Source organism: Theropithecus gelada, chromosome 18, assembly GCF_003255815.1.
Source record: "Theropithecus gelada isolate Dixy chromosome 18, Tgel_1.0, whole genome shotgun sequence".
NCBI classification, from domain to species: Eukaryota; Metazoa; Chordata; class Mammalia; order Primates; family Cercopithecidae; genus Theropithecus; species Theropithecus gelada.
This window is the reverse complement of record NC_037686.1, coordinates 61,986,040-62,008,698: the sequence shown is the minus strand read 5'-3', so window position 1 is coordinate 62,008,698 and position 22,659 is coordinate 61,986,040. Positions and strand designations below refer to the sequence as shown.

The 22,659-nt window shown below is 35.2% G+C and overlaps 1 pseudogene; it reads left to right on the top strand.

Moving 5' to 3' along the window:
• Positions 1–19,707: 19,707 nt before the first annotated feature.
• LOC112611778 lies at positions 19,708–19,809 on the top strand (annotated as a pseudogene).
• Positions 19,810–22,659: the final 2,850 nt, after the last annotated feature.

The window sequence follows — 22,659 nt, the reverse complement described above, 5'->3', positions numbered from 1 at the left end:
GCTTCAAAAGGGTTAAATTGAAACGAATTGTGATTTATTCACAATATCAATGTTCCTTGCAGAGTAAGTGTCCAATAAATTGAAGGGGGTGGTCTGCCGCTCCACACCTGTGGGCGTTTCTCGTTAGGTGGAACGAGAGACTTGAGAAAAGAAATGAGACACAGAGGGCCGGGCGCGGTGGCTCAAGCCTGTAATCCCAGCACTTTGGGAGGCCGAGACGGGCGGATCACGAGGTCAGGAGATCGAGACCATCCTGGCTAACACAGTGAAACCCCGTCTCTACTAAAAATACAAAAACTTAGCCGGGCGAGGTGGCGGGCACCTGTAGTCCCAGCTACTCAGGAGGCTGAGGCAGGAGAATGGCGGGAACCCGGGAGGTGGAGCTTGCAGTGAGCTGAGATCCGGCCACTGCACTCCAGCCTGGGTGACAGAGCAAGACTCCGTCTCAAAAAAAAAAAAAAGAAATGAGACACAGAGACAAAGTACACAGAAAGAAAAAGTGGGCCCAGGGGACCGGCGCTCAGCATACAGAGGACCCACCCCGGCACTGGTCTCTGAGTTCCCTCAGTATTTATTGATCATTATCTTTACCATCTTAGAAAAAAGGAAGTGGCAGGATAATAGGATCATCGTAGGGAGAAGGTCAGCAGTAAGACATATGAATAAAGATCTCTGTGACATGAATAAGTTTAAGGAAAAGTGCTGTGCCTTGATATGCATATGCAAACATCTCCATAAACCTTTTTAGTGCATAAAGGGCAACATTGCGCTAGCAAGTCCCACTTTCGCCCTAAGGCGGTTTTCTCCTTTCTCAGTAAACAGAACATACAATCGGGTTTTACACCCAGATGTTCCATTGCCCAGGGACAGGCAGGAGACAGATGCTTTCCTCTATCTCAACTGCCAAGAGGCCTTCTTTCTTCTTATACGAGTCCTCCTCAGTACAGACCCTTCACAGGTGTCAGGCTAGGGGACGATCAGGTCTTTCCCTTCCCATGAGGCCATATTTCAGACTATCACATGGGGAGAAACCTTGGACAATACCTAGCTTTCCTAGGCAGAGGTCCCTGCGACCTTCGGCAGTGTACGCATCCCTGGGTACTTGAGATTAAGAGAATGGTGATGACTTTTCACAAGCATACTGCCTTCAGGCACTGGTTTAACAAAGCACACCTGCACAGCCCAAAATCCGTTAAACCTTGAGTCACCACAGCACATGTCTCTTGCAAGGACAAGGTTGGGGGTAGGGTCACAGATTAACAGCATCTCAATACAGAACAAGATGTAGTCTCTTATGTCTACTTCTTTCTATATAGACACAGTAACAATTTGATCTTTCTTTTCCCCACAATAAATTTTTTTAAACTGACTTGCATTTTTATACAAACTGCAGTCTCATGTTAATTACAAAATATTGAGCAGGACATCAAAATACAGATTTTATTGTTTAATTATTTAATTACTTGTTAATTTGTATGTAATGGGGGTAATTCTGCTGTATATAATGTGTGTTGTCTAATAGGTGTAAATTATAAGAGATGCAGGAGTGAGTTATTTATTTTCTTGGTGCCATCCATCTGTCCATTTTAATTTCTAAATGGAAATGAATGATTGACTCTATTGAAATCAACATTTAACAAATATTTTTTAAAGAAGATTCTAGGTGCTATAGATTTATCTATAAATTTATCTTTTGTTTAGCCTCAGTTTTACCAATCTGCTTTTGTTTTATCATTTATTCTAGTTGGGAGAATAGAATTAATATATATTTGGCAAACTATGAAAAGATATTTAAAAAACACTGAAACAGTTTGCTTTAAATATTAGGAGATAAGAATAAGAAACATAGGAAGACTGCACACGTTTTAATAATGCTCAAAAATTAGTTTTCCTGCTCATTTCTAGCTCCATATATTTTAAACAACAAGTTTGTAGCCAAATTGTGATTCTGAGTCAAGCAAACACTGTAGCAGAAAGGTCATTTTGCAGAAATAATAGTATTTTAACCTTCTCCTCTCTGGGTGAGTTAATGCCATGATGCAGATGCCTTTCCTATTTAGATAAGAGAAGATAAAGGAAATTGTATTGTAATTTTAATATTTCCTTTGTCACTTTGAATAAAATCCATTAATGCCAGGGCTTTTACAGAGCTGTCCAATATGAACAGAGAATACAGCCAGGTTATTAACCAAATGTAATTGCCTGGTGCTAACAGATCGTTGAGTCTCTCTCTGACGCTTATTTAACTTCAGAAAGGCTATCAATTAGGACACCACATTTCAAGCGAGTGGGAAAATTATGCATGGACACTTTCAACAGAAAGGTGACACTTTAATAAAACAGTGCATATCATTTTTAGAATACCAAACTCCTACTGTAGTATTGTTTAAAAAGGAAAGAACTTCATACATTTGTTTGGTCCCCTGGTGTCAAAAGGCATGAGGTGACTGAGAAGCCCAAACCTCAAATGCTACGTAGTATACATATCCAGAGACAAGTGGCCCTGATCATGGCAATCTGTCCAAACAATTCAGATGGTGCCTGTCACATACAACTCTGTGTGCGTGTGTGTGTATGTCCCACATGTTCCTAGCAATGCAATACGCTAATTAGAACATTAGAAGATAAAAATATTGTTAACTGCTTTTATAAGTTGAATACTTAGGTTTTTTTCCTTTTTTTTTTTTCCCAGATGAAGTCTTGTTCTGTCGCTGAGGCTGAAGTGCAGGGACACGATCTCAGCTCACTGCAACTTACACCTCCCGGGTTCAAGCAATTCCCTGCCTCAGGCTCCTGAATTGCTGGGATTACATGCTGGGCTAATTTTTGTAATTTTAGTAGAGACGGGTTTCACCCTCTTGGCCAGGCTGGTCTTGAACTCCTGATCTTGCAATCCACCTGCCTCAGCCTCCCAAAGTGCTGAGATTACAGGTGTGAGCCACCGCACCCAGCCAGTTTTGCATTCTTCAATCCAGAGACGTTTGTATCCAAATATATGATTCATACATGGATTATTGGTGGGAGAGGGAATTCCCATTGGAGGGGTAGTAGTGATAACGGGAACACATTGACTTTGACAGAAAGAAGCCTGAACTCAAACCCCAGGATATATAAAATGACTTTGTTTTTAGGTGACAGTTTTGAGGGCTTCTTGTGCGAAGCACCCCTCCGAACACATAATAGATTTTATCTCATGAGGTTAGGCAATCATTTGATCTTTCTAAGCATGTGTTTCCCCAGGTATAAATTAATGTGTAACAGTATATTAAGGGGAAAATTATCATGCATCCTACTCGACATGGTTTCTCTTCTTTATATGTTTTATTCCTTTCATGAAAGAAGAGATTTAACCTGATCAGTCTCATGTGATGTACTAACTGAACCAAATTCCATATTTAATTGAGACACGATGCTTTTAGAGATCGGTTGATTTCTCATGCACTTGTGCCATCTCTTCCATTTATTATCTCTTTCTTACGGGCCAGGCATTGTAACTAGTACTGGATAAACTGTGATGGACAAAACAATGTGATTCTTGTTTCCACGCATCTTGGAGTCTCTGTGTCTCTTTCTCCCATCCAGCCAGATTGGTAAATTGACTCCTGAACTGTTCCTTTGGGAGAGACCTCACCAGTCATCTTTCTTCTCTCCATCACATTTAACAGAAGAAGCTGAAGTCCACTTCTTTATCATATGTTCTTTTTACTATACATGGGGCCAGATCATGAAAAACAAACCTCAGGATCCTTACCTTTGGTGTGGTTTTGTTTAGACAAATATGAAGGAATACCTTAATATACGTTTTATGCTTGAAATTGGCACATACACTTTTCTCAAGCAATAAAATTAAATGGACAATGATTTCTAAGCATTTGCTTATGAGAAGTTTTATTTCAAAATCATGTTATGTAACTTTTTTTTGAAATCTAATTTCAGATTGGTATATTATTTTCATTTGCTTTCCAGGAAAGATAATAGGGACTGGGCAGCATTTTTGCAGCCTAACAGCTTTATATTTGAACAAAAAGGAAAGTAGTTTCTGGTGATATCTAGCAAATTACTCCATAATCCTGTGCAGAAGTGTTTTCAAATCAGGAGTTAGTTGCGGCTTCCAGAACTGATAATAAACACTGTAACATTTTACAACCAGGTAAGGCAGAGCAATAAACCTACCTATTTTCAGAGGAAGTATCTCTCCTTCTCTTCCTGCAATCCTCTGGAGAGATGCCCAGTCCAAACATAGAAGCAGAATAGCCTATGATGTCCACCCTCTGCTTCCAATTTCCTATCCACCCAACCACATGACTTACAATTTCCCTGAGGCCACACTGAAACTCTCTCTTGTCCTAATATCATGCCCTGAGCAGTATTATCCTCAGGAGTTTGCTAATGGTCCCCATCTTTTTGTTTACTCAAAACTTTTTTTTTTTTTTTTTTTGAGACGGACTCTTGCACTGTCGCCCAGGCTGGAGTGCAGTGGTGAGATGTCAGCTCACTGTGACCTCCACCTCGCCTCCCGGGTCCTGGTTCAAGCAATTCTCCTGCCGCAGCCTCTGGAGTAGCTGGGATTACAGGCACGTGCCACTAGGCCAAGCTAATTTTTGTAGTTTTAGTAGAGATGGGGTTTCACCATGTTGGCCAGGCTTGTCTTGAACTCCTGGTCTCGTGATCTGCCTGCCCTGGCCTCCAAAAGTGCTGGGATTACAGGCATGAGCCACCACGCCTGGCCTATTCAAAAGTGCTTGACTCAAGTGCAGACACAAGCTCACATGTTCACACAAACTCTTCCTGAACTTTTTCATTACAGGTTATATCATTCCGTCTCTAAATTCCTATAACACACATTCCGTGTATTTGACACACAATTGCCTGTTGTTCTGTGGTGTCTCTTCTAATTTTGTCTTGTGTCTGCTGCGTTGTTATTGTATACGTCAGTATATCATCTCCCATATACTATAAAGAAAAATCCTTGAATTCTTCAAATAAGTGCTTAGAATATAGTGTGGTATTATTGATTGTAATTTTGAATTACTCATCCCAGCAACATATTTCCAAGTCTTTTGATAAAATGTCCTCATTATTTGTGTTTTGAACATCAGAGTCAGAGACAAGCTCACACAGGCAATATTGGGACAAAATTCATGCATACCTTTTCACTATTCATTAATATAAGTTCATAAAAGTTAATGCTAATTGAAAAGAGACAGTGGGCCAAATTATTCCTCATTTTTAGGATGAGGCATCTGAAGCTTAACATGTCACTTCTCCAAGTCATACAAGCAAAGAGGAAGCCAGGACTTAAACCCAAGTCAGATTTACTTCAAACTATTTGCCTCTCTTTGAAAATAGTTATTTAGGTAATAAATGTGTTGATTAGTAAAACATACAGCATAAAGTTTCCAGCGAACACTTGAATCCACTAAGCCATTTGCCTCAAAATTATTACATTGTATGACATGAAAAAACATCTGACATAGCATCTAAAATGCAAGATAATTTTTACAATATTGGTTTTACTTACTGCATAATGACATAGAAAACTATTATTAACTCCATTTTGTAGATGAGGAAACCAAGTAAGCAAACCTTCAAAGAAGGTGCCTACTTTGACTTCTCAGCCCGAAGTATTTCCATGATGCTATTCACACTTTCTAAAAAATGTATGTAGTTCCTCTGTCTCAAATGTCTTTCTCCAATCGTGATCACCTAATTATTGCCTCTTGCTGTTGTTTTAATTAGTCTATTCCAAAATTCGAGTACTTCCATTGTGATAATATTAAGAGGTGAAGCTTTTAGCCAGTAACTAAGCTATGAGATCTTTTCCCTCAGGAATGGGATCAGGTGCCCTTATAAAAAGTACTTGGCAAGATATTTTGACCCTCTCATCCTTCCACCTTCTCCCATGTGAAGAAACAAGGCTCTTTGCCTCTGGAGGATGAGGTTTCATCTTGGAAACAGAGAGACCAGATCCTCACTAGCCAAGTGCCTTGATCTTGAACTTCCCAGCCTCAAGAACTGTGAGACATAAATTTCTGTATTTTATAAATTATGCAGTCTGTTCTGTTACGGTGGCACAAACTGGTTGTGACACTTCCTCATTCCAATAAAGACCAACCAGCTATCACTTTTATTATGTAGGTTTTCCTGAATATTTACTCTGCAAGGAACAGTTTCATTTATTTTTATATTTCCAGCACATAGTAATTTCTTAATGAACTCTTTAGCTTAAAACTTATTTTGAAATTTCAGTGCATTTATTAAAGTTCACATTCCTTTATTTTAATTGTTATGTATTTATTTTTGTGGAAAAATCTTTCTTAATCACAACTTCCAAATTTGGATTAAGGCTCTTATTTCCCTTTAAACATTACTAACATTTTTTTCAGGATTATTTTTCCTTAGAGGGGAAAAAAAACACCAGCAGAAATTGGCATCACACCAAGTGGGCTGATACAGCAAGAATGCACCTGGCAAACTCAAATCATTTTCTTTTATATGTGTAGGTTTTCCTCTGCGGAAGGCCATAATAGGTCACATAGTAGCTAGGGACCAAATACTTATGCTAACTAGATATTACTTCCTTAGTGTCTTATATCAACAATGTTGATTTTCTTGTAGATACAGAAGTCTTACATATCTTGCAGATACATATAATCTAAGTAAGCCTTCAATTTTATGTATCTCTCTGTATGAATTCTCCCATCTGTGGAATTAAAAAATAAATCTACACAAATGAGTCAATGGTTTGGTTAAATAGTCATAGGTAGTTGATTTTAAAATAGGAATACTCTTTTATAAATAAGGAATTAAATTCAATAAGAGAACATAGAGACTTTAAAATACATTTATATGGCATAGTTTTAAAGTAAAAACCTTTAAGAACATTATTCATCATAACCACATAAAACAATCAAATATTTTTACCAGTTCTTGACTGAGATATAAGAGCAGTTTTTGTCCTCAAACTAATCAATGGCAAAGTAAAGTGTTTTGAGTGAATATAATGCCCTAGTAATTATGCTAAATATTATATATTTTACCCATTTCACTATCAAAATAATTTCATGTCATAGATGTGATATTCATATTATAATGAAGCAGACGCTAAAACTAACGACTTCCCCAAAGTCACATGTATTGTAACTAATATACCAAGTATGAACTCTCAAATCTATGCTCACTGTATGTTCTAAATTTAGTACAGATTATTGACACAATTAAGAGATTATTGGAATAATCTTTAGTGTTTTTATTATTATCATTCAGAGTTGATGAACACAAACACTGTAATTCTATAAGGTTTATTTTTGGAAATATGACCTTTCAAATGGTTCCATGTAATGCAAATATAACACTCTCCCTCACATTTTTATTATTTATTTGATGGAGGAAGAACAAATGAAGTTAAGGATGTCTTGATTAAGAATACTAGTAAGAGTGCTGAAAGTAATATTGTGCAGCTTATAAAATAAGCTAGGTGAAATCCAACGCTCAATTTTACAAATAACTTAATCATAATATACGTTTTCACATTTCCAAGCAGAAGTGAGTATAAAATAGTGGCTTAAAATTATTAAGTTTTTCAAAGGTATAGGGTTTTTTTGTTGTTGATGTTTTCGTGTTTTCTTGGTATGTGTATGTGTGTTGATAACATTAAGAAGGACGCCACATTAGCACTGAAAATAGCAAGTTACTCTTTGCTATGGGGAAGACGAGAGGATTTGTATCTGGCCAGTGTGAAAGAATGTTGGCATATATTTTACTATCATACTACTGAAGAAAATGTATCAGCCAGTCAGATTTGAAATAAGCAAGCCAATCACTGGTTTATGTTCTTTAAAAATGTTAAATAATCTTTTAAATATTAAAGTTATTTATAGTTTCCATAAATAATACTTAAAAATTTCTCTGTTGGGAAAAAATACATTGATTTCTAGAAATTTTCTGTAAGAAAACATATACATTGATTTTAAACTGAATATGATTTAATATTTTTTGCTAAGTTCTATTTTTAAAAATCTTATTTTAGGCAACGTCCTTTGTTAAAATGTTACCTTTAAACAAATAACATGTAAAAATGACATGAAGGCCGGGCACGGTAGCTCATGCCTGTAATCCCAGCACTTTGGGCAGCCAAGGCGGGCGGATCACAAGGTCAGGAGATCGAGACCATCGTGGGTAACACGGTGAAACCCCGTCTCTACTAAAAATACAAAAATTAGCCAGGCGTGGCGGTGCACACCTATAGTCCCAGCTGCTGGGGAGGCTGAGGCAGGAGAATGGTGTGAACCTGGGAGGCGGAGCTTGCAGTGAGCCGAGATCCCACCACCGCACTCCAGCCTGGGTGACAGAGTGAGACTCTGTCTCAAAAAAAAAAAGAAAAAAAAAAAAGAAAAATGAAAGACATGAAATGTGAAATTTCAAAAATAAAAATAAATGTGATATAAATTAATACAAAACACCAAGAAATGATAATGCAAAAGATAATGTCATTTATTAAAAATTATCAATCCTAAACATGAAGTCTCTGCTGTTTATATTGTAATACTTAAAATTTCAAGCCATCCAATTATTTTGCAATCTTAGTTTTGAAAGACTATATGAATTTTGTATGTGTAAATGTTGAATATACATTTCGTAGGTTTAAAAGGACTATAAAAAGCAAGACCATAGGCAAGAACCTGAGCCTAATTTTTTAACTTGAGTGTCAGATCTGTGACAGGAGATTTGCAATAATTAAATAACATCCTGAATCAAAAGGGCATACGGTTACGATGTCACAGAGGCAACTGTTTTGTATACAAAATTGAGCATCAGACTTCCCACTATTCTTTTTCAAATATGGTGAAGTCTTTATACTGGAGCTCAGAATTATAGGTGACAAAGTGGACAGAAAAGGGTCTGTGGCATATGGTAGACATGGACTTGAAAGTCAAGACCACAATGTTCCAATCATGTGAAACTGAACAAATTCCACTATAACCTTGATTTGCTCATCTACATAATAGTGAGAATAACACCACCCCATGAAACCCACTGAGCACAGTGGACAGCATATGAAAGCAGTTAATGAAGGCGGGCTACGTGTGCTACCGAGTGGCATTGTTCCATGTTGAGCCATCTTTCTGTAGGCGCACCTGCTATCTATGGCAGGTATCAAATGCACACCAAAGACTAACTTGGTCACCAGGCTTAATTCTTAGCATGAAACTCATTTTTTAAGCCTTGCTATAAAGATATTTTTTTCTAGGAGAATTTTATAAGTACATAGTGAGCTTTGTGCTCATATTTGGCAGTACACATGGACATAACTTCCAAAATCAGCTGTGGGTTGGCTGAGCTCAGCATCCTGCTATCCCATAGGAAGGCAGAGGAATGAAAGCCACATTTACATGTTGGTTAAAAGTTATACATACATGCAACCAAACACATTCAACTGTATTCCTCTTTTAAAGCAAAATATGAGCAGGTTTAAAATCATTCAAATCTTGTATAAACACGGTATGCCAAATGAAATTGTATAGGATAGCTACATTTCCAAACTGATAAAAAGGCCATAATTTAAAAATAAAAGAACCATGGTACCCCATATAACGTAGGCTAGAAAATGATAAAATCACAACAATAAAGTTAATTATTGAGACAATAATATAAATCATTAAACACACAGATAGTAAAACTCTCAATAATTGATTATAACTTTATCTAAATGCTTAGGTTATCTAAAATGAGGAAAATATTTGCATAGAAGGCAACATTACTTGACACTCATAATCTGCTAGTTAAGCTGAGACGCTAGCAATGCCATAGAACAGAGAATAACAGAGCCAGGTGACAATCAGAAAATGCAGTCTTTAAGTTTTTCTATTCCACTTTCAAACTTTGAAGGGTCAGTTGTATAGCTGAAGGTATCATCTAAAGTAAGAAAAAAAATTGGTAATTAGGTAGACAGAAATATCATGCTTTTCTTTATGGACATCATAAATCAAGTTAATGTAATTTTACTATAGCTTTAGCATATATGTGCTTACAGAAAAAAAAACAAACAAACAATCATTCCCAGGTAGAAAGTATTCTCAGATGGAATCTTGTACAAATAACCCTAAGCATATTGCTAAATATACATTAATTCATAATAATATATTTTGTAGATTAATATGCCTAATTTTGGATTTTAGTTCTTTCTGTAATCATATGTCAGATCAAAACATAATCTTCTTGCATATACAAACTGATTACCTGAACTTTCAAATGCATCATAAAGACAGGAGTAAAGTTATTAGTCGGAAGTGGGGCCTGGGGCCCTCCAGCAAATTTATGGTAGATTACAATGGAGCTGCTTTGCTAGAAGAAATGCGAACACCATTACTAAGCTACACATTTGGCATCTCTATTTTAGATGCCAAATGACGTACCAGTTTGATTTCACCTAAGCCTTCCCTGATATTGTGCAGTCTTTTTGATATCCCTCTTACATGCTAATACTACAATCTGAAAGTCCAAGAAGAAAAGGAAATAGGGGATTTAGGAAGGATACAGATGTGGGACTCAAAGATCTTCAAGAAAGAAAAAGAAAAAAGATTGGGATATAATTTGTGACAGCCAGTTTGTTTGTTTGTTTGTTTGTTTGTTTTGTTTCTCTGGGATAGAAACCAATAAAAAACAATGAAAAGAAAAAATAATATAATGTAATAATGCCAATATTTTGCCCATTTTTATCAATGGGTAAACAGTAAATGTTTTCACTTTCAATGAAAGAAAAATTCATTCAGATATCACAAGGATTTAAAAATAACTTTAAGTAAATAGCATCTTTTGAAACACTTAGAGTGTTTAAGTCTTTCTGATAAGACTATATAGTTTAGGAAAGGAAAATAAAACTGAGAAAGGACTGAGTAGTAACTAATATGACTTATTCTGGAAGGTAAAGTAAGTGAGTTTATAAAAATTATAAATAATATATTGTGTTCTAATGGGATGTCCACAAACTATTCCTGTCCTTGTCTTGATACTGGAGATTTGGATTCTTTACTTTTTATAGTTCTCTCTCTTCCCCTCCCCTGCCTTCCTCCCTTTTCTGAAAAATAGTTTCTGCATGCTCAGTCATGACACAATATAATTTCCTGGCATATGGGAGCTTGTCTTCTAAAGAAATTAAACACATTGAGCAGACTCTCAACCATAATAATAATAATAAAAAACTATCAGAAGTCTAACTGCAATAATATACCTAAGAAAACAGACAAAGCATATATTTCGAGTTCTTTTCCAGCTTAGCATATATTTCTAGTTCTTTTCCAGCTTAGCATACAAGTATTGGGAATAGTTTCTTGCTTCATGATTCTAAATATAAGCACCAATTCTCCTTACAGAAGAAGAAACATATTAAGAAAAAAATTAAACCTCACTTAAAAAAAATGTAGTGGTGGACATCTTACTACTCCTGCAATGAATGTTTTACCTCCGTTGAATTATGTAAATGCTTTCAGGGATTTGAAAATAATTATTTCTGTAAAAGAATGTAGAGCTCCTGAACTGGCATAATTTCCCACAAGAAAAATTAAATCAGAATTATGTAAGTACAGCGCTGCAAATCCAGCTGGCCCTAAGGCAATGCCTGGGAAGAGGGAGCGTGCAGCATGCTGTAAAATCTCCACTCAAGCTCTGCCTGTCCTCTGCAGTCGAACTTGTGTGATCATTTGGAGTAATACCACAAGGACATGAAGCATCCATGGTGTTGAAAAGGCATACAAATAAAAAGCAGTAGAATATTGCGGCAAGAACTCAAGCAGAGTATGAAAATGAGGGGGAAGAAATACACTATATTAAAAGCAAGAGAGATTGGAAAGTATCTAACAAATTTAAGCTTGGTCTTTGTTGAAGCGAAGTGATTTATAGAGGAAAATAAAAATCGTAGTGAGTAGTAGTGACACTAGGATGCTAGACTAAATGTGTAGTCTCTACTTATCAAATTATTCATATGTTTGGAAATTTCTCCTTTCAAAGCAAAGATCCACAGGGAGGGTTTTTTGAAACCATTTGGATTTCCTAGTCAAACTATGGTTCTCAGCCATGAGATTCTTTATATTATTACAATTAATACTAACCACCAAGTAGACTCAAGTCCCCTCATTTACTTTTTGTTTGTTTGTTTGTTTCTTTTTTGAGAAGGAGTCTCACACTGTCATCCAGGCTGGAGTGCAGTGGCACCATCTCGGCTCACTGCAACCTCCACCTCCTGCGCTCAAGTAATTCTCCTGCCTCAACCTCCTGAGTAGTTGGGACTACAAGTGGCACCATCATGTCTGGCTAATTTTTGTATTTTTAGTACAGATGGGGTTTCACCATGTTGGCCCTCCCCGTGTTGAACTCCTGAGCTCAAGTGATCCACCCACCACGGCCTTCCAAAATGCTGGGATTAAAGGTGTGAGCTACCGGGCCCGGCCTTCGACTCCCGTCATTTTCTGCACTGTATCCGTACATTTCCTATTGAGAACTCAAAATTATGTAATTTTATTCATATTTTCATTTAATTTTTGCTTCACTACCCTCCCCAGTAGACACAATCACACCCAAATTTCAGTGGCCATTTCTGTCATGTCTACTGCGTCTTCAGAAATTGCACCATATTTGAAACAGAAAAAGGGACCACATATTTGTTTATTTAATGAATGCCAAATGATAGACCTAGGTCTAACATAAAGCAGAGGAGATTATCTTTTCTTGAGAGAATATTGGTAATTGGTAATACGTGCCATGACTTGTTAGCATGTCCAACCTTCAGTTCAGTTTCCATTTTCTAAGAATTTCTCTTACGTTAATGAGAAATGAGAACAGACTTATATAAATACGGTTGTTTATAATAAGTTTAAAATAATAAAAAGTTTAAAATAATACTTATAATATTTTAAAATGTGAAAGGATAAAACTAAATGTTTAACAACAGGAAAGTAATTTTTAAAAATAGTATATTCATATCTTAACATATTATGAATCTATTAAATGGTGTTGTAAAATATTTGTAAAATATTAAACATACATTTTTGATGAAAAATGCTCAACTTTGCATAGACATCAAAATTGTGACTCTATAATATACATCGGCATATATTTAGTATATATATATTATTTAGCATACTTATGAGACCATGGGTGTGTGCCTGTTCACAACAAAGTTGTATAAGATACATTGTAGACATTATGAACTCTGGAGACAGACTACAAAAATGCCAATACTATTTCCGTCACTTAGCAAGTTACCTAAATCTCTTTTTCTTCAGATTCCTCCTTTGTGAAATGGCAAAAATATAAAGTTGATGATGAAATTAGATGAGTTAGTTTTTGCTTAGAAAAAATGTAGAGCAGAGAGTATTCCACAAGTCTTTATGATTATTTAAATACGCACCTAACACTATATGTACAAAAAACATGTATACACACATGCAATCACAAAAATATGCAAAATAGAGCAAAATATTATCAGTGAACACTTTTTGTTTCTGAGATTGTGGATAACTTTTGTGTTTTAATTTATGTGGTCTAAAATTTTGTCTGGAATAAGTAAATATTGCTTTTATAATTATAAATAAAAACTATTTTGCAAGATATTAAAAACAGGTGGACTGAGATAACATATACACACATATAATACATACATACATAATGCTTAGAATAGTGCTGAGCATATAGTATTCATTTAAAGAGTGTTTAAGTTAAAATAAATGACAATTGAGGAATTGGACATAGCAATGCGTAACTTGAGAATATGAAGCCCAAGGAATTTGCAAGAAAAATAGTTAAAGACAAAAATTATAATTGTAAGAGCAGGCAGTATTGGCCTAGCGATGTTTGGGTTTGTAATTCTTTCAAAGGCTTGAGTACATGCAATTGCCTACATGGAAGGGACCAGTATAAAGAAAAGGCTGGAGAACGTATGAGGAGAGACAATAATTTTTATGACAAAGTTCAGATTCCAGATAAGCTGAATAAAGTAAGATCAAGAACAAAATAGGATAAATTTGTTTTTTTGTTTTTGTTTTTTTTTTTTGTTTTTTTTTGAGGTGGAGTCTCGCTCTGGGTCCCAGGCTGGAGTGCAGTGACGCAATCTCGGCTCACTGCAAGCTCCGCCTCCAGGGTTCCCGCCATTCTCCTGCCTCAACCTCCCGAGTAGCTGGGACTACAGGCGCCGCCACCACGCCCGGCTAATTTTTTTGTATTTTTAGTAGAGACGGGGTTTCAGCATGGTCTCGATCTCCTGACCTTGTGATCCGCCCGCCTCGGCCTCCCAAAGTGCTGGGATTACAGGCGTGAGCCACCACGCCCGGCCATAAATTTGTTTTAAAGAAGAAAAACTTGTATGTAATTCTGGTATAAGGAAGATAGGGCTGCATGCAGATAATAGACATTTGATTTGTAAATGCAAAAAGCATACCAAGTCAAGAAATTCTCTATTGCTCTGCAGAATCAGACGGAAGGTGCATGAAGATGGCCACTCGGGAACGGTGGTCCAGCAGAGAAGGCTGGTGGCTCCACGTAACGACCTTGGTAATGGGTTAAATAGTGGCAAAGACCTCGTCTACCATTAGGTCTAAGTGCGGGTGTCAGTTGAAATAGATACACTTTGGAAGTGAGCATTAGCAGGTATATAGGAGAAGAAAAGAAAAAGGTAATATTGGAATTTTGCAGGGTGGATCGTTCAGAAACACTTGATCACCCATTTTCAGACTTTCCTAATATAACCATTCTGTAGCTCAGTGAATAACTGCTTTCACACTCCAAAATATCTCATCTCATGGTTAAATTAAAATACAATGAAGTTTGGTACTCTCTTAAATGATGAATGTAATCCTAATTTTTGATATTAAAAATAGGGTATAATATTTTTAATAACAAGCAAAACACATCATATGCAGTTTATATTTAATCACTATATAGGTAACTTTCTCCAATATATGACCAGTTAGTAAATAACTTAGGAAACTAAGTAGAACCATCAATTGACCATCCAAAGTTTTAATATCCTAATTTGATAAAGTCCCTTAGCGTTCTAACCATTGTAACTTACATTTGCAAATTAGTGCTAATAAAACCCATCAGACGCTGGCTCCTCATTGAAAATATTTGTGGGCATTTTTTGGCTTGTGAAATCGTGCCTGTAAATTTTATTACTGCTGAGTCAACATTTCTGATATCTTTTTAAAAATTTAATATTTTTAATAAAAAACATACACACTGAATCTTTTTTTTTTTTTTTTTTTTTTTTTTTTTTTTTTTTTTTTTTTTTTTTGAGACGGAGTCTCGCGCTGTCGCCCAGGCTGGAGTGCAGTGGCGCGATCTCGGCTCACTGCAAGCTCCGCCTCCCGGGTTCACGCCATTCTCCTGCCTCAGCCTCCTGAGTAGCTGGGACTACAGGCGCCCGCCACCGCGCCCGGCTAATTTTTTGTATTTTTAGTAGAGACGGGGTTTCACTGTGGTCTCGATCTCCTGACCTTGTGATCCGCCCACCTCGGCCTCCCAAAGTGCTGGGATTACAGGCGTGAGCCACCGCGCCCGGCCCACACTGAATCTTAGATTTTGTAGAGAAACTCTAAATTTTTGACTCCATGACCAGAAATAATATTTGACAATATAGTTTAAATAAATGCAGGTACTTATTTTTAGGGGTAAGAGGTGACAGACTTTTAAAAATAAATGTAATAAATAAAGCTAACATTGCTGAAATGTGAAGAGCAGAGCTCAAGCAAATTTAATGCAATGAAGTATATAATGTAAGCAGAAGATTCAGCAGGGTAGGTGGATTTCAATTCTGCACTTAATGTCTTAAAGAAGTTAAAGAAGCAACTCAGCAACTTCTTTTCTTTTCATTTCTCCCTTCTTCCCTCCCTCCCTTCCTTCCCCCCTTTCTCTCTCCCTCCCATAAACACATTTTATTCTTTGTTTCTGAGCCAGAAATTCTATAATACATAAGTGAGTTACTGAATATTATAATACATATAGCTATTTTTATTTACCATGAAAAGACATAAATAAAGTATAATTTTGTAAAAGTTATATTACAGATTATCGGCATTCATGTTCTTACATTATTTCCAATGAATGGGGAAAGTTAGATTTTGCATGGGTCACTGAGATGTTTCCATTATTCTTATAGTGAAAAATGCAAACTCTGCCAACTTTCTGCTTATACACATGCAAATTTACCTTAATAACTTACACCACTTTCTTTGTACTTAATATCAGCATTTTTCAAAATGGGCATTTCTGAAAGTGGAAGACACTTCTTAAATTGGAATACCTTGTCACTATTAATTTTTGCTAGTTGAGTGTGTCAATTACATATGTCATAAAATGATTAATCATCAAAATTTAATAACCATAAGTAAACATGGAGCATCTGCTGTGGTACTAGAAAATCATCCGTGATTCAATCAATATTTTTGTCCTCACATCTGACTGTGTAAGCAAGTTTCACAGCAAGAGTTCTATAGTGTTCTTGACAGACGTGGCAATAATAATGTTGAGATAATATTGCAAAAGTGAAGAGCTGCATGAATATTCTAATCCCAGGTTTCTTAAGCAGTGAGTCCTATGTGCCTATGGATTACATAAACTAAGAAATATAAACCCATGTCATACAAATGACTAAGTTTAATATTTCATGATTTAATAATCATGAAAATACAACAAAGAAAAAGATAATTTAAGGTATAAAAACCATGAAGAGAAATAGTTTAGTTCATTGACATGATCTGCATTTTCTCCTAAGCAAGTCAATTTTAAAAGAAATATCTAAATTATAATTGGAGTTATTGAACAGTCATAGATATGGTACCAGGAAAATATATAAAATATTAAGATACACTCCTGTAATCCCAGCACTTTGGGAGGCCGAGGCGGGCGGATCACGAGGTCAGGAGATCGAGACCATCCTGACTAAACACTGTGAAACCCCATCTCTACTAAAAAATACCAAAAATTAGCCGGGTGTGGTGGCAGGCGCCTGTAGTCCCAGCTACTCAGGAGGCTGAGGCAGGAGAATAGCGTGAACCCGGGAGGCGGAGGTTGCAGTGAGCCAAGATCGCGTCACTGCACTCCAGCCTGGGCGACAGAGCAAGACTCCGTCTCAAAAAAAAAAAAAAAAATTAAGATAAGGTGAGAAGAAATGGAAATCTACACACAAAAGGCATTTTCAAAGTGCAGAGAATGTGGTAAATTTATCAGGAAGATGAAATAAAAATTTCTATAATCATAGCTTAATTTTAAGATAGAAAAATGTAATGAAATATTCACAAATATTATGTAATATATTAGATTACAAATTATTAATTCACATTCCAGGTTACTTGAAAATAATAGAGTATATTTGGGTGTAAATGGTTTATTTATTTTATATTAGAATGGAAAACAAATATAAAATTTAAGTTCCATTACTCTACATAATTTTTACTTAGCATAATCTGGTAATTGTGAAGAGCTAGACACACATCTTAGAATTCAAGGCCATTGCTCTTATTTTAGAAATAACTGTGGGTACAACAATGGTAACATATTCCTTAAAATAGATCAAATGCCTTGCTTTAATTCTATATAAAAATCTAGCACTGAGCTAAGATATTATGAAAAATGATAATAAATATAGTAATATTTAAAGATCATAAATAGAAATAGCATATATGATTGATTAAAATGATAAATTAATTGAATATATTTCACTTATATCTATTTGTGTGGGTAAAAAACATTAGATCTCTTTCTTTTACCTCCTCCTATACCTCAATTCTTATCACCAAACTGGACAACTTTATATGTTAAAATAATATATGTATTTTTGTATTTCTGTATGTCTGATAAAAGGGCATATAAAAATGCTCTAGGCAGCTGTACAGCAAATTCTACTAAAGGTACAGCCACCATAATAATGGTGATTGTGAGTTATTTTGTTGTAATATAAAATGGCAATTAAATACTATTTAATATACAATGTGATCATTCATTTAGGAAGTTGATTCATTTGGTTTTAATTTCCTTTTTCTCTGTAACATGAAGAATTAAATAACCATAGAATGTTTTCTATTTTATAATCTTCTTAATCATTAAAATAAGAAAAAATATTTAGAAATACATAGATTACTAAGAAGAAAATTTGCCCATTCATATTGAAATTTTTCTTCTCCAAACCAAAATAAGAGAAAGACAATGAAAGTTCATTGAGAAACAATGTAAAACAAAATACTAAATGCAAATAAAATATATGAAAACTGGTCAGCCATTTATTTTCCAATAAATGCAAATACACACACACAAACACACCCCTCAAGAAAAATTAAAATGTTTAGTCTTGCAATTTTATCCTTTAACATGTCAGAGCTTTCCTATTGCGTTATTCACTTTGCCTCTTAAACTTAAATACGTTTTCGTACTACATCAGCATTTTGATTCATGACTTAGGAAAAAAATAACAAAGATAATGGCTCTATTTCTGCAGATCTTGTAAATATTATTTATTCAATCTCAAGATGTATTTCTGAAAGAAATATCGACTTACAAATATAGAAAAATTGGCAAGCTGACACTTGTTTAACATTGCCTTGCTTTTACTCCATAATTTTTTTCTGGTACTCAGTTTCTCCCCAAAAATATATTTTACAAAGTTGAAATATACCAAATGACTTATGTTTCACATTTTCAACACAAAATTCCTTGCCCACCTGCCATGATATAACATTTTTATAAAATGAAATAAAGAAAAGAAACTGCTTTACTTTCTAATGGAAAATATTTTTCATTCAAGAAAATTGTTGCCCTTCCCATGTTTATTTCTTATACACATGATATATTCCAGAAATTGATCTAGGTGTTAGTTATAAAGCAAAGAGCAAGACAAAGAACATTCTTGATCTCATTGCGCTCACAATTTTTTTTTTTTTTTTTTTTTTTTTTTGAGAACAAGTTTCCCTCTGTCACCCAGGCTGGAGTGCAGTGGCGCGATCTCTGCTCACTGCAGTCTCCGCCTCCTGGGTTCACACCATTCTCCTACCTCAGCCTCCCGAGTAGCTTGGGACTACAGGCGCCTGCCACCATGCCCAGCTAATTTTTTGTATTTTTAGTAGAGATGAGGTTTCACATTGTTAGCCAGGATGGTCTCGATCTCCTGACCTTGTAATCCACCCGCCTTGGCCTTCCAAAGTGCTGGGATTACAGGTGTGTGCCACCATGCCTGGCCCCACTCACTATAACAGATACACATATACCCCATATGTGTGCATCTGTAACTATTATTCTACAAATACAATGAAAACACTTCAGTCTCAAAAAATAAATAAAAAGGAGACCATTGGTACTTGGGTTTTCATTTTGTTGTTAGTTCATTTTAGAAGTAATGTAAATTATCAGACATACATACAACACTTGACCATGTTTTTAAATGTGTTAATTATTCAGATAAAAATATCAGAAGGAAAAAGTTCCTAAAAAATGTTAAGGGCATTTAATGACGTATTTGACATTAATTAATAGAAATTACAATTCAAAGGTTATTTCTTCATGAATTTAGTTGAATACATGCTATTTGACATAAAATGTTTCACAATATCAGCAAACATGGCATATTATCTATGCAATAATATACATTATCTTAATTATTACGGATGTAAATGCCTATTGACATCTGATGATATGGAAGTACCCTTCTTTTTTAAAGCATTTTTCATTGCTTCTCAGCCTTTTGGCTAAGATCAAGTGTAGTATCTGTTCTTATCAGTTTAACACTTATTTCAGAAAAGACATAGCTTTTCTTGAAATTTATTCTCTTTGCTGTCTTTGATGTTAATTTCAGTACAATTTGACAAATTCTATGCGGATTTCTGTTGGTATTCTGGGTAAACGTAAAGATTAGGGAGAAATGACATTCTTATTATAATGTATTATCCATAAATGCAAGCTCCTCGTTTATTTACGACTTCTTTCAAGACCTACACAAATTTTGTAATCTTCTCAAAAAGAATTTCACATATATGTTTGAATTATTGAAATACATCTAAATTTTTTGTTCATAGGTTTTAGATAATTATTTTTTTTTTCTTCAACTGATGTTTTTCAGAAGAATTTTAAGTTTCACAGCAAAATTGAAAGGAAGGTACAGTGATATCTTCTCTAGCCTCTGGCTCCACACATGCATAGATCCCCCGATTATCAACATCTCCCACCAGACGACATTATACATTTGTTACAACTGATAAACCTACACTGAGAGATCATTTTCATCCAGAGTTCATAGTTTATGTGAGGGTTCACTCTTGGTGTTGTATGGGTTTAGACAAATATAAGTAACATGTATCCCTCATGATAGTATCATAGAGGGCAGCTGCACTGCTCTAAAAGTCTTCTGTGCTCTGCCTATTCGTCCCTTTCTTCGGCTCAACCCCTGGCACCTAGTGTTCCTTCTAGTGTCTCCATAGGTTTTCCTTTTCCAGAATATCACATAGCTGGAATTTTTAGTACTTATCCTTTTCAGATTGGCTTCTTTCACTTAGTTATATGTATTTATTTTGTCCTTGTCTTTTCATGGCTATCACTTTTAATGATGAATTGTATTACACTATCTGGATGTACCACAATTGGCGTATCCATTCACCTACTGAATGACATCTTGGTTGCTTTCAAGTTTTGGCAATTGTGAATAAAACTGCTATAAACACATGTGCAGATGTGTATGGACATAAATTTTCAACTCCTTTCGGTTAATACAAAAGAGTACAATGAATGGGTCATACGGTAAGGATACATCTACTTTTGTAGAAACTGGCAAATTTTCTTCCAAATTGGCTGTACCGTTTTGCATTCCCACCAGCAATGAATGAGAGTTCTTGTTGCTCCACATCATTGCCAGCCTGTGGTGTTTTTGGTGTTTTGGATTTTGGCCATTTTAATACATATTTAGTGGTATATCATTGTTGTTTTATTTTGCAATTCCTTGATGATATAGGATGTGAAGCATCTTCTCGTATGTTTATTTGCCACTTGCATGTCTTCTTTGTTGATGTGTCTGTTCAGGTCTTTGGCTCATTGGCTTGTGTTCTTATTAAGTTTTAAGAGTTCTTTGTATATTTTTAATAGCAGTTAATATGTCTTCTGTAAATATTTTCTCCCAGTCTGTGGCTTCCTTTCTTATCCCTTGACATAGTCTTTCACAGAGCAAAAGCTTTTAATTTTAATGAAGTCCATCTTATCGATTATTTTTTTCACAAATTGTGCTTCTGGTATCACATCTAAAAAGTCATAGCCAAACCAAAGCTCACCTAGACTTTCTTCTATATTATCTTTTATGGGTTTTGTTTTGTGTTTGACAGTTGTGATCCATTTTGAGTTAATTTTTGTGAAGCTTGGAAGGACTACATCAAGATTCTTCTTTCTTCTTTCTTCTTCTTTTTTTTTGCATGTGGGTATCCACTTGTTCCAGGATCATTTGTGGAAAATATTTTTTTCTTGTTGTTCTCCATTGTTTGTGTCTTTGTTTCTTTGTGAAAGATCAATTACCTATATTTATGTGAGCCTCCTTCTGGGATGTTTATTCTGTTCCATTGATCTATTTTTCTTTACTTTCACTAATGCTACACTGTCTTGTTTACTGTATTTCATAGTATGTCTTGAAGTCAGGCAGTGTCCATCCTCTAATGTTGTTCTCCTTTAATATTGTGTTGGCTATTCTGGGTCTGTTTCCCTTTTACATAAACTTCATCATTAGTTTTTCAGTATCCACAAAATAACTTGCTAGAATTATGAATGGTATTGCATTGATCTATACACTGAGCTGGAAAGAACTGATGTATTGATAACTGTGTCTCCTATCAATGTACATGGAATCTCTCCATTTATGTAGTTCCTGTTTGGTGTCTTTCATCAGAGTTTTGTAGTTTTCCTCATTATAGACCTTGAATACCTTTGGTTACATTTTACCTACATGCTTCTTTTTGGGGTGGTAATGTAACTGGTATTCTGTTTCTAATTTCAAATCTCACTTATTCATTGCTGATATATAGAAATGTGATTTTTTTTTTTGTATTAACCTTGCATCCTACAAACTATCTTGTTTATTAGTAGCAAGTGTTTTTTTTTTCCAATTCTTTTGGATTTTCTACAGAGACATTAACAAAGATAATTCTACTAAATCTTTTCCAATCTGTATACCGTTTAGTTACTTTTCTAATTCTACTGCATTGCTTTAGGGCTTACAGAATGTTGTTGAACAGCAGTAGTGAGAGGGGACCTCCTTTCCTTGCTCTGGATCTTAGTGGGAAGGCTTCACGTTGTTCACTGGTGTTATGTTTTTAGATTGTCTGTTGAACTTTCACCAAAAAAAAAAAAAAAGCACGTTATTTTCATTTGTGTAACTTTTCTATACATCATCTTGGATATGTATTTTACCACTACATAATAGTAAAATAGGTCTCTTTTTTCCCAACATTTATATCTTTTTTCTTGCTTTATTACTATACAATTTTGCTTTACTAAGGTATAATACAGATTAGGAGAGATAGTAGTAATGTTTTCTGTTGTTTTTGTTTGTTTCTGAATTCATTGAGAGGTTTTGTGCTTCTGTGCTTCACTGTGAAGAATAGTATTTGCTATACATTTCAAGTAGAAATTTAAACTAGGTTAAGG